A 13,087-nucleotide genomic window follows, 5' to 3' on the forward strand; every position below is an offset into this window, starting at 1 on the left:
TTTCTGGGCTCTGGCGGAGTGCCAGATGGAGGCCCCACAATCCCTGTGGACATGACTCTGCCTGAGAGCATTTTATAAGCCAAAACATGAAGAGTTGCCACACAGTCAACTGATACCCTGTGTCCGATGAGTGTAAGCTCAACCGTGCTTAAATGACAGGGGGATCTGAGCAACAAAAGCAGGTGCCAGAGTTCACTGGGGGCAGGGGACGGATGTGGACAGTACTGGTAAGACTTGGAGGGACGATGGGAGAGAATGAAGGACCAGGAGTCACAGTGAACGGCAAGCGCTGACCTCCAGTCTAGATATGACTGGGATCTGCCGAATCAACGTGTCAATTAAGAAATCCATCAATCAACCACCGAATGCCACAGGGCCTCAGGGGACGCCTGGTCAGAGCCAACCGTGCACGCTGGGAGCTCTGGGAGTAAGGTACAGAGGTTAAAGGAAATCAAATTGACAATGGAACAGGAAATAGCATCATTTAAAATTTAATTTTTGAGATAATTCGGACTTTGCATGAGAGCTATACCTAACAGTCATCTGGAATAATCTTCAACTTCATGTTCTATTTGTATATTTTCTTCTCTTCTTTTTCAACTGGAGAAAATTTAATTTAAACAACAGTCTTAGGTAATGGGCTGGTGGACAAATGGGAGTGCAGGGGGTTTCAGTTCCATTTGGGGTCTTCTTTCACAATTACACTGTACAAATAGACGCAGAAATCATTAACATGAACTGAAAATAGCCACTCCCGGTGACTGCAGGGCTTGCAGTGACCAGGATGTAGCATTCAGAATTGCAGTTCGATGCTGGAGTTTCAGGTTATGGCTTGCTAAATGGCTTTTCCATTTGAGAGTTTTATTATTTGTTTAAGAGTAGAGTAGACTTAAATATAATCATTGGATTTACTAAAAACGGTTTTTACTAGAGTGGTCTTTTTTGACAAATTCTTGAAAATCTGTAACTGAGAACGATCCTACAGAACAGGAAGAAGTGCTATTTTGGTTGCTGCTAGGTAACAAGCTTCACGTCCCCAGAGTCATGTGAGCACAGCAGGACGCCCCCAGTTATATTTACCTATGTAAGCTGAGTCCCGTACCCAAAGGGCTGGGGGCTGGAAGAGTTTCAGGTGTTGGATGCTTGGGATTTTGGAATATCTGCATACACGTAACGAGGTATCGTGGTGACGGACCCAAGTCTAACCCGGAATTCATTTATGCTTCACATATGCCTTACACACATAGCCCGATGTTAATTTTACACAATATTTTAAATAATTTTGTGCATGAAACAGCTTCACAGTATGGGACTTCCCATTCATGAAACTGAATCAGTGTGAAAAACCTTTATAATTTTGGCCAACCTCAGACTTCAGAATAATCTAGATGCTGGTGTCCGTGGCTACAGGCAGCAGCATGACTCGCTGCAAGTTCTACAAGCTGTCATTCATACTCTGCTCCAGAAAAAATAACTGTAAGGAAAGTAGGCATTCTGTACAGGGCTGCCTCACCTGTGGGACCACACAGGTGTGCCTTCAGGTGGCTGTCACAGGTGGGGTCATTGACACGGACTGTGTGCTTTACATGGACGCCCTGTGACCACGTGGGATTAAGGACTGCAGACATCAAAACTCCACAGTCGTAGGGAGGGTCATTTCCTCCCTCGTCCTCAGGACGTCTTCAGGACACACGGACACCCAGAGCTAGCCATGGAGCCAAGCAGTTTGTCATTTGGCCTTCCATGTGCTTAGGACTCCATCAGAATACACTCCTGGTAGCTCAGCGAACATTTGTCAAGTGCCCTTGTGCCAAAGAACACGTGCAATGCCACAGGAAGCAGAGTAGAAGGATATCTGAGCAGGACACACATCCCACGTTACCTTGCCTCTCCAGCACCACCAACTGCAAGCCGCTCCCCGGGTCACGTGAACCAGAATTGGGAGAACATCGAGTTAGCCGTAAAATTCTCATTAACTTGTAAGAGCATCAAATTGCCAGGAAATTGCATTAATTTTTCACAGTCACAGTTAAAATCTGGTTCAGGCCTTGTGTGTCTGGACATGGCTCACAGGCAGCCCCCTTTGGAGGACTGCTGCCAGCTCAAACTCGGGCCGTCCGGAGGGCGCTCTGGCTTCTCTGCCATGCCCGCTCCGCCGCTCCAGCCCGGCCTCTGGTCAGGCCTCCACACCAGGCCCAGCTGGCCGCTCAAACACGAAACCAGGCTTTGCCTGGCTTCCTCCCAAGCGGCCGGCCACTCTCCACATCAGATCCAGCCCCAAATCTGACTGGCTTTCCCTCCAAAATGGACTTTGAAAGCAGGCCCTTTCCTGTCCTGGCCCCGCCATGCGCCCCCCGCCCGGCCCACCCAGCCACCTCCAGTCGGCCTCCCTGCCACTCTGGCCTCAAGGGAACCTTTCAACAAGCCAGTCAGACTCACATTCTCCAGGGCACAGACCTTGAACAGGGCTCCATACGCCCAGAGTCGAGGCTAAACATCCACCGAAGGAATGAAATCCCGGTGCGCGTGGCAATGGCCGCACCGCAGGACACCACGCCACTGGAGGAGGGCGGGCACGGAAGGACCAGGGCCACGGGCCTTGCTCAGAAGCAGTGATGGAGGCACAGCCTGGTCCCCAGAGGCCAGGCGGGGAGGGCAAGCAGGCAGAGGAGCTCAGGCGGCCTGAGACGGGGGCGTCCTGGGGTTCCACAGCCCTGGGTGCGCTCCTGACGCGGCCTGTTATGTCCTTTATTCAGAACTGGAGGAGTTCAGGGTCTCCCAACATGAAGAAACGGCCCATGCTCAAGGAGACAGCAGTGCTGGTGCCTGATGAGACCATCCCACTCCGCATCCAGGCGTCAGATCACCTCACGCGCTCCACACACACGCACGGCACTGAGGGGTCGCTGAGGTCAGTGCCCTGCCACAGCTCAAAGAGGCTGCTCCACTGTCCGCAGCCACTCTCCTGTCTGCTCTCCTGACTTGGCTCCTCCACAGCCTCTTGCGGGCCTCAGGGCCTTTGCATGTGTTTTCCTCTGCCTTGAGGACCCTGTGCCTTCCCATCTCTGACCTGGGGTCATGGTCAATTTTCTCTTCTTCAGAGAGGCATCACGGGGCTCCTGGGAAGGCAGACCCTCCCTCGCCTGTCCTCCTCTGTCCCAGCCCCCTTCATTGTCTTGGTAGCTGGTATCACCTTGTGGTCTGGCCCAGACACTCTTTGTCACCTGCCTCCCTGCTGCCTGCCACCTCTGTGAATAGCTCTGAACACCTACTTCACTTGAAATAGTCTATCTATCTGAAATGTGTGGCATGTCTTACTCCCTTCAAGGAACATGAGGGGCCATTTCTTTAGACACAACTTTCAACTTCGATGCTTTTCGCGCTGTGATCTTTCTGCATTGCGGTCATGGAACCCACCCCTGCAGCTATCAATACCAAGAGACTGAACTAAGATGCCCTGGGTCTGAACAGATGCTGGGCACTCTGGCCAAGTTCACGTGATTCACTCCTCAAGAGGAGACTCCAATCTCACAAAGGCCAGCAAAGGAGGAGACCCTTCAGGAATCAAGAGAAAACTGTGCTGGTTTTATCTTCAGACTCTAAAATCTCCCTCGGCTGTGGACCACACTTCACAGCCTGTCGGAAGGGTCTGTTATTTCCCAGTCCCACCCACTCATGTCAGGGATGGGAAAGCTGAGGCCCAAGTGGGCCTCTTGCCAGGCTGAGACAGCCCTGGGACGGTCACTGGGAGGACAGGCGGTGGTCAGCAAGCTCAGCACCCACGTGCCCCGGGCTCCACTGAGCTGTATTTCTGTCTTGGTGTCTGAAGGCAAAACACTCAGCTGATCTGTGCTGACTGAAGAAGAGGCAGCCAGAGTGTCCTCGAGTAGGTGAGGCGAGGGTGTGGCTCCCCGGGCAGAGGCTGTTCTGCCCACCTTAGGGTGACTCCAGTGGGAGGGTGAAGTGTAGCTACAAAAGCCACTCTCTGAAGACAAGGATCTCACATGATCATCACGTTTTTATTCATGGGTTGAGCCCAGTCACTCTGCAAAACACATTGGTTCTTCAGCAGGATTCCAGAAGCAATCTCAAATTCACCGAGATGAATTCTTGCTTCTGCAGTGTTTTTCCATCGGCCCATCAGGACCTCGTGCCAGCTCGCATCATCTCCAATGAAATCAGTTCCATGCATCGTGACTTTAAAATCAGACTCCACTCTTAATTCTGACATTTCCATCACCAAAAAGCAGTTGGTGAGTACTGCTGGAATGTTTTGATTTTGGTTCAGTAATCTTTAAAAAAGAGCTGAATTTTACAATGCTGGAACGTATCCATTATAATATGTTAATGATCTTTACAGAGGTAATATTTGAATTGTACCATTTTTATGTTTTTTCAATGTATCCAGGAGACATATTCTAGGTATTTAACCACCAGTCTGACACAGTGACTCGACACGTCCAGCTGAATCACATGCAGGGCTCAGGAAGCTTCCGGAGGAGCTGGGGAAGTCCTTTGGTTTCTGCAGGTAAACTGGTTCTAGGTCCTGGAGGTGGAAAATCGGACATCTGGCATGGGATGTGGTGGGCTGGCTCCAGGCAATGTCTGGTCATCGGCCTGTGGACGTCCTTCTGTGTCTGGCGGTCCATTGGCTGCAGGGGTGACTATGGCTCAAACCTTTCTCCTCACCATCTCACCGTCAAATTCCAGGACGCAGACTCCCTGCTCCTTCTCTCTCCCCGACCAACATGCTCAGAGGCACACCACCCACATACTGAAAGCTGATTCCAGTGTCGGGAGCCTACCCTGTCGCCAGATGCCACAGCATGTGACACACCTGACATCGATCATCTTCTTTAACTTGAGCAACAAACCTAGGAAGTGGCTGCTTCTGTGAGTGGCAGGATGTGGAACCCCAGAGGACCACAGCAGAATGCCTCACATCTGCCACCAGTCCTCAGTTCCTACAGGACAGAGGCTCGTGTCTGGAACAAATGAAGCGTGGTGGTCTCCTAAGGAGGCTGCCGAGGCTCAGTGGTCTCAGCCTGCAGCCAGAAAGTAACAGCGTCTCCCATGCCTCCTGCTCACCTGGGAGTGAAGGCGTGCTGGATCCCCTGCTCTCTCACAGGGTGGGGCAGGTCTTGGCCTCTCTTTTCTCAGGTATAATATCAGCTGCTCTGCTGGCACATGGCCATCCAGTGACCCTGGTCTTCAGAGCACAGGGGTAAACACAGACACTTCTGGAATGAATTTGAAATACAAAGGATTGGTTTGTGTTCATTCAAAAAGGCAGTATGCTGTATGTACTAAGGCAAGCGTCCTTCAGTTTTACAGCGTTACTACTTACAGACGCAGAAAGGTAGCCCTGTGCACGTGAGTGTGCGTGTGTGAATGTGCACACACAGGCATGTTCTTCTAAACTCCTCTCCAAAGTGCTTTGAAATCAGCTACATGAGGCCTCTTCTGAACCACTCCTCTTAAAAGAACCCACCCTGAGCACAGGATGGCTGAGGATGGGCATGTGGGATTCGCAGGGAGAGGGGATGGTGGCTGAGGCCCACCAGAGGCACCCTGGTCCAGAAGGCAGAGTGGGTGCAGCAGCCCTGTGCCTCCCATTCTTGGCAGTCAGCACACTTGAGGGACTGGGCACCCTTCCAGTTGGTTGGATGGGACGAGCGAGGGAAAGTCACAGCCAGCGCGGAGGGACCCTCCTGAGCCCCACGTGCACATCCCCCGCTCTGCCCAACACAGAGCGGCACTGTCCTTACCCTCACTCAACACACGAGGAAGGTGAGGCTCAGAGGCATGAAGCGACTCACCAAGAGCCCCAGGGCTCGTCCGTGCAGGGGCAGATTGAGTTCAAGTTCACAGATTCCCCAGTCTAGACGCCAGGTTGCCAGGACTCAGGGCAGGATACGGGCTAGCAGCGCAGGGCCTCTGCCACTGTGGGAAGGTGCCCCCTCCATCTACCCAGAGCTGGGAAGGTGCACACCTCCCCTGGGACCCGGGCTGGCATACGTCTGTGATCACTGTCACAGCCAGCCTGACGCTGACTTGGTGACCTGCTTTAGAACTGGCATGCAACCCAATGGCCTGGGGTGCCCAGCGTAATTAGGAGCACAGCAGCTGGCTGCCCAGAACGCACAGAGCCAGCCGGGACGCGAGCTTTCCCGACTCCTACCCAAAGCAGGATCTGCAGGCTTCACTGGGTTGGTTAGCACTCGACACTTGAAAACTGGAACCAGCTGACACTGGGCCCAGTTGAACTGAGAGGAGAACAACTACTTATTATTTTATTTGGACACTTTAAAAAAACTCGAAAGCTTTGACCGAGTTATTTTTGTGCAGATTCCCCAGGGACGCTGGTGCTGGTTCCTGTCTTTAGTCACTTCTCCAATGAGTTCATCTCCTCTCCCTGAAATATTGAAGTCGAGAGTTTTACTTTACCCCGTTCTGACTGAAAGAGCAGCGGCATAGTTTTCTCTATGAGAAAGCCGGGCAGGTGAGGCCAGATGTGGGGCACACACCTGTGATCCCAGCAACTCAGGAGGCCAAGGCAGGAGGATCACAAGTTTGAGATTCAATCCCTGGGTACAATCCCCCCGTACCCACAAACAAAAACTGGGTGAGGAGCGAAGTCCGTTTATGAAATGAAATGCACCGTTCTTAGGTTTGTTTCACCTAGTACCACTCTTACCACTGACTCATTGGTGGAATGAAAACAAACTCACCCTTCAAAAAAAAAAAAATGACCCTGGTGTTGAGCGCTGAGCACATTGTAAAACCACGCGTCCAGTGTTCACCACGCTGCGGCTTCCTGACTGCGGGCGGGGTGCGGCGCCAGCACCAGCAGTCAGCTGCCCCGTGGAGCATGGAGGAAGCACCTCCAGTTCCCGGGTGCGTGGCATGCCAAGTCATCTTAGAAAGCGGGCGATTCACCCTGGAGTGTGCACACGGGTGAAGCTGAGGCTCCTGCCCACGGCTGCTGCGAAAGGTGGGTCCATGTGGCGTGCCCGGCAGGCAGCTCAGAGAGGGCGCCAACGGACCCGTCATCGGGGGCTGGAAAACATACCAGAGACCACGAATATGCACAGGAAGTCAGTCCGACCCCTGCAGAATCTCCACAGAGGCTCGGGAAGGAAGACTACGATGAAGAAGTCAGAATTCCACACAACAGCTTCTGGAAGGATGCTGAACAGGTTCCCCACGTATGTGCACGAAGCTGACTTCTGGCTACATACTACATTATTCAAAAGATTTTATGCATTTCATTAAAAAAATCATTTTGTAAATGGCTTCAGCTTTATCAACAACCTCACTGACACATTCCACACTTCATGCTTGCAAAATGAAAGGTGGCCTAAAACTAACTCCAAGGATTCTTACTTACTGACATTAATGAATGTTATTCAGGGGTGTAGGAATTGAAGTTTAATATTTTATAATTTAAGAAGCAATAAGTTACTGATATCTGCTGACAAGTTCCACTCAAACTAAACACATCTTTGATATATTCAAAAGACATTTTGCACATTTTAATATGCTAGTTTATCTGCTGCAGCGCAAAAGTGACATCCTAATGTTTCCCGAGCTTTAGGAAATTAACAACTTTCTGACTATTACTCTCAATTTAAAATAGGCTCTTTACTATACCGAGCCATGTCGAAACTATACAATTAAATTAGGATTTTGGAGAAGTGAAAAGATTGGTCAGTTATGCCTGCATAGGGTAACGAAAAAGTTTTCAAAGCAAAAAATACTTACAATGCTACAAAGGATATTGCAGATCTGCGTGTAGAAAACCGATCAAAGATAGCCTACTGATTATCAATTTATCACAACTATCCCTTCTCTTTCAAAAATATTACGCTGAAAGACTTTATGGTAAGTTATTTAGCATTAAATACACTGACCTGTACTATATTACACATTTTAACATTCTTCCATAATGCCCAGTAAGAAGGGATAAATGGGATAAAAGATGAAAAGAAATCAAGGAAAAAAACATGCTTTAGGGAATGTTTTTGAATATGTATGTCAAGGGAAATGAAAATGATTTCTCATTAGAACTCCCTATAGCCTCCAGATTACAAAGATTGTGTTGCTACTTCAATTTTTTCTTCTGCTTGTAGTATGTCAGGATCAACATGAACAATTGGAGGTCATAGGATAACTTCAGGCCCTCCACCATATATAGACTGCAGAAAATTTCATGTTTCTTCAGAAATTTGACCAAAATCCACTCCTTATAAGCACAAGGCCCTGGGTTCAATCCCCAGCACCCAAAAAAAAAAAAAAGACAAAATCCACTCCTTGCCTGAGCATCACATTACCACATTTAGTGACTGCGATTTTAGTGCTGTCAATAGGACCTGGAGGATCTCCAGCTTTACCCTTCACAAAACTTTCCCATTCTCTAAACCACAGCATACTGATGCAATAAAATGTAGCTGGAGAGTCCTCCTCTTGGAATGCTCTGTTGAGCCGAATAAATATTTCCAGTTCAGTTTTCCTTCTTTTTTCAATTTTCTCTGCCTCAATTTGGCAAGTGTGACAAATATATAAACGGTTGACAGCTGGTCCTCCTCCATACCTGCTATACAGGTAATCCCAAATGTTCTGAGGCAGCATCAAAACCAAGTCTTCAATATAACTAGCTTTTTGTGGAGGAACACCTCCATGAATACAAAGAAAGTCATTATTTGAAATAGGGCCAGGTTCAGCAAAGGTCTTAAATTTCTTCAGCCATTGTCAAGAAGTGTAAAACTGAAGGAGGCTGGGTTCCATTATGTTCAACAAATTTGATATCCTTCTCCTCTCTTTTTGTGCCTCTTCACCGCTCTTCCTATAGAAAAGAACGTAAGCTTCTGCATTTTGTACGGTAGATTCTGAAACTTCAGTAACACTCTGGTCATCAAATTCATACCACAGGTTATTTAAATTGTTTCGGCAGTAGGCTATATAGTGTCCACTACTTGCAGTCCCATGATGACAAATGACTGACAGAAGATCATGTGTCACAAGCCGAGCTGGACTATCCTTAGCAAGAAATGGCTGAAGATCCAGGCCTTCTAGTGGAAATGGAACATGAGTGCTGATTTTGATTTCAGTGTGTTGGAATCTTTTAAGGTGGATGCATAAAATCTCGGGAAACTTTTGTACTTTACAAAACTTTACTCCATTCCTCAGCTTTTTGCATTTTTCACAACTGTACATATTGTCACCTTTTAATTCATCTCTGGCAAAGAAGGCAGCAAGACAATCTTGCAAAGTTACTACTGGACCCCAAAACCAGCTCTTCACATATTCCATGACAAAAGTTATCCAGCCTTGTGGAGAATAGGCTTCACCACATGATCCTGCTTTGACTATAGAAGTTGGACGACTAGATGAATGTGGCTTAGCAAGGTCTTCCTTGCCAGGAATTGGCAAGGACAGATCTTGAAAGGTCACAAGTCAGACACTGTGCTGAACTAATGATTGTTCCATCAAATATGTCTGAAATAACACTTCTGTATTTCTTATGTTGTTTTTTTCAAAAGCAGACTGAGCTTTTTCGTGTGTGGATGCCAATCCTGGCCACGAATTCCCTGATTTAGGAGGGCTTGCTGATAAACGTGGATTAACACCTTCATTTGATGGAAGTCTCTGTGGTGTAGACAGGCCTTTCAAGTGGACATCAATGACATATTCTGAAGTTCTGCCATGTATTTGCACTTTGACAGTTTCCTGGTTGTTCAAGTCGAGTGTTTCGGACAAAGAGTCTATCTTTATCTAATTCTCCTTCAGAATTTACTTTATTAATCTTATTGCACATCTTCTCTTTTTGCCAATCTTTTGATATTTCCGAATTGTTCTCATCATCCTGAATTAACATGGTTGTTTCATTATTTTCTTCAGAAAAGCCTCTGGAGCCATTTTCATTTTCTGTTTTATCACTGCTGCTACAAGATTCACAAGACTAAAAATCTACATCTGACTGGCTCTTTTCTTCTTCCATGGTCTCCTCTGTAGTTACAGTTTGAGGATCTTCCTCTACTTCCATGACCTGCTCTTTCAGTTCTTCATGAAGCAGACCCATTAAACATGGAAGGAATTCCTGAGCATCCTGTTGAGAATACCCCCAAAGAGTTGGATTTACAGTTTTAATTCCTTGAAACAGATCCTGGTCTGCTCTTATGCCACAATTCTGTCATTAGTTTGAGATAACTTTTACAAATGGCTGGTTTCTTATCTGTTCTAGCTAGTCCTCCACAATCAAGAAAAAACTGCATCAAACGTGGGCAGTTAGAAAGAGCCTGCACAGCTGCATTCATATAACAGGTATTTCCAATATTCTTCAAACCTTTAAGACCTCTTGCCTTAAGTTCATCTTCTTCTTCCACTTCTATATCCAAATCATCAAATACAGCAACCAAAGGAGTTTTTAATGTTGTGTTACTCGGTATTTTAAAATCCTGGACACTGTTTCATTGTATTTGCTGAGGTTGTCTTACATGAGGCAATGAAGCCTGAGTTCCTGATTTTCTATCCAAAACTACTTCTTTGCTGGGAGCATAACACCAGACTTGAAGAGTAGTGAAGTTCACAGTCAGATTATGCTCCGTCTCCTGAGAATGTATGGTGCTGTGATCTGCCTGTGATTCACCACATATGAACACCTATTTTCCAGATATGCCCAAAGATTTGGTCCTCTGACTTTACAATCCTGACAAGTTCCGTGGAATTTTTGTATCAAATCATTTGTTATTTCACCAAGTGAATCCAAATGCGGACAATGATTTTGAAAAGCTGACATTTTGTTAGAATTTTTTTCCTGTTTCCCAAGGCTTTCCAACCGAGGCAGTATCTATTTTGGTAGCATTTTTATCACAGAATGCACTGAGTAGTTTTGTATCATCAATGGTGGAGAGTAGTCGTCTTTATTATGATGATGTGTTCTTCATAAATTAAATGAAACAACTGTAAAACCATCTGCTATGTTGCCTCTTTCACGACCAATCTCTAATCATCTTTTCAATCCATTTGTGGAAATCGATCATTTCAAGTTTTAATCTCTTGAGTAAATTTCACTCATATTTTTCTACAACACCATCCATTTCCTCTTGAAATAACTTTTGGCATCATGGCATTATACGTACATTCTCAAGAAAAATCTCTGCAAACGCCTCTTTTCCTCCCTTGCCTTCGGAGAGAAGTGGTATCGTGTCAACAGGGCCGAAAAATGGCTCCGCAGCGCTGCCCGCGGGATCCCCACTCTTCGAGCCGGCCACTTCCCACAGCAGCTGCGGCTTCTTCCGGTGTCTCTGCTCCTCCCTTGATTTTTAACCCAAACGTACTCAAAGACAGGAAATTAAAAGGTGAATATTCTCATGCAGAGGAGGAGCCTGCAGACCCAGGCTTAAGATCTTCCACGCCTTCCAACCTTGTGACCAGGGCATTTTGTCTGCTAAGACATCGGCTTTCACCATCCCTGAGACCAGGGCGGTGGGCTCCAGGAGGGAGGCTCTGGAATGTGCACCCACGTGCACAGGAGCAGCGGGGAGGCTAGGAAACAGTACAGAATTAGAACTCAGAACCAGGGTTTCCAACCCTGCCCTGCAAAATGCCAACCAGGCAAAGTGGGGATCTGTGTCTCCTCAGTGAAATTCAATATTTTAATGAAAAAAGTAAATAGAACTCACATTATCAATACGAATAAAATGAGGTGCATGCAACTGAAAACTGTATTTCTGATGAGAAATCGTATAACATGAAACGTTAAAAAAAGGTGAGAACGAAGATTAATTATTCCAACGTCTTCATTTCTCTAGCTAAAAGGTCTTCTCTAAAAAAGGGAGAAATGTGGCCATGAGTGCTGTGCTGAGAGCAGCAGGCAGTGGACAGCATTCTCCAAGGACTCCAAGAGACAGGCGCACCTCCAGGACTCACTGACTCCAGTGACAGGAGCACCTCAAGGACACACTGACTCCAGTGACAGGAACACCTACAGGACACACTGACTCCAGTGACAGGAGCATCTACAGGACACACTGACTCCAGTGACAGGAGCACCTACAGGACACACTGACTCCAGTGACAGGAACACCTACAGGACACACTGACTCCACTGACAGGAGCACCTACAGGACACACTGACTCCAGTGACAGGAACACCTACAGGACACACTGACTCCACTGACAGGAGCACCTACAGGACACGCTGACTCCAGTGACAGGAACACCTACAGGACACACTGACTCCAGGACAGGAGCACCTAGAGGACACACTGACTCCAGTGACAGGGACACCTACAGAACACACTGACTCCAGTGACAGGAACACCTACAGGACACACTGACTCCAGTGACAGGAGCACCTACAGGACACGCTGACTCCAGTGACAGGAACACCTACAGGACACACTGACTCCAGGACAGGAGCACCTAGAGGACACACTGACTCCAGGACAGGAACACCTACAGGACACACTGACTCCAGTGACAGGGACACCTACAGGACACACTGACTCCAGTGACAGCAGCACCTACAGGACACACTGACTCAGGTGACAGGAGCACCTACAGGACACACTGACTCCAGTGACAGGAACATCTACAGGACACACTGACTCCAGTGACAGGAACATCTACAGGACACACTGACTCCAGTGACAGGAGCACCTACAGGACACACTGACTCCAGTGACAGGAGCATCTAGAGGACACACTGACTCCAGTGACAGGAGCATCTAGAGGACACACAGACTCCAGTGACAGGAGCACCAACAGGACACACTGACTCCAGTGACAGGAGCACCTACAGGACACACTGACTCCAGTGACAGGAACACCTATAGGACACACTGACTCCAGTTACAGGAGCACCTACAGGACACACTGACTCCAGTGACAGGAACATCTACAGGACACACTGACTCCAGTGACAGGAACATCTACAGGACACACTGACTCCAGTGACAGGAACACCTACTGGACACACTGACTCCAGTGACAGGAGCACCTACAGGACACACTGACTCCAGTGACAGGAACAACTACAGGACACACTGACTCCAGTGACAGGAGAACCTACAGGACACACTGA

General features: G+C 47.8%; 1 protein-coding gene and 1 pseudogene across 2 annotated transcripts in view; both read right to left on the bottom strand.

Annotated features, from left to right (window-relative positions):
• PIEZO2 (piezo type mechanosensitive ion channel component 2) overlaps positions 1–13,087 on the bottom strand; it is a 356,262-nt gene that overhangs the window by 238,432 nt on the left and 104,743 nt on the right. The window lies entirely within an intron of this gene.
• Positions 8,325–10,843, bottom strand: LOC306643019 (ubiquitin carboxyl-terminal hydrolase 33-like; annotated as a pseudogene). The gene is made up of 2 exons: positions 8,491–10,843; positions 8,325–8,387 (listed from the first exon to the last, which is right to left on the bottom strand). The product of its transcript is annotated as a ubiquitin carboxyl-terminal hydrolase 33-like (transcript).

The sequence above is a fragment of the Sciurus vulgaris genome (assembly GCF_902686455.1).
Source record: "Sciurus vulgaris genome assembly, chromosome: 13".
Classification (NCBI taxonomy): Eukaryota; Metazoa; Chordata; class Mammalia; order Rodentia; family Sciuridae; genus Sciurus; species Sciurus vulgaris.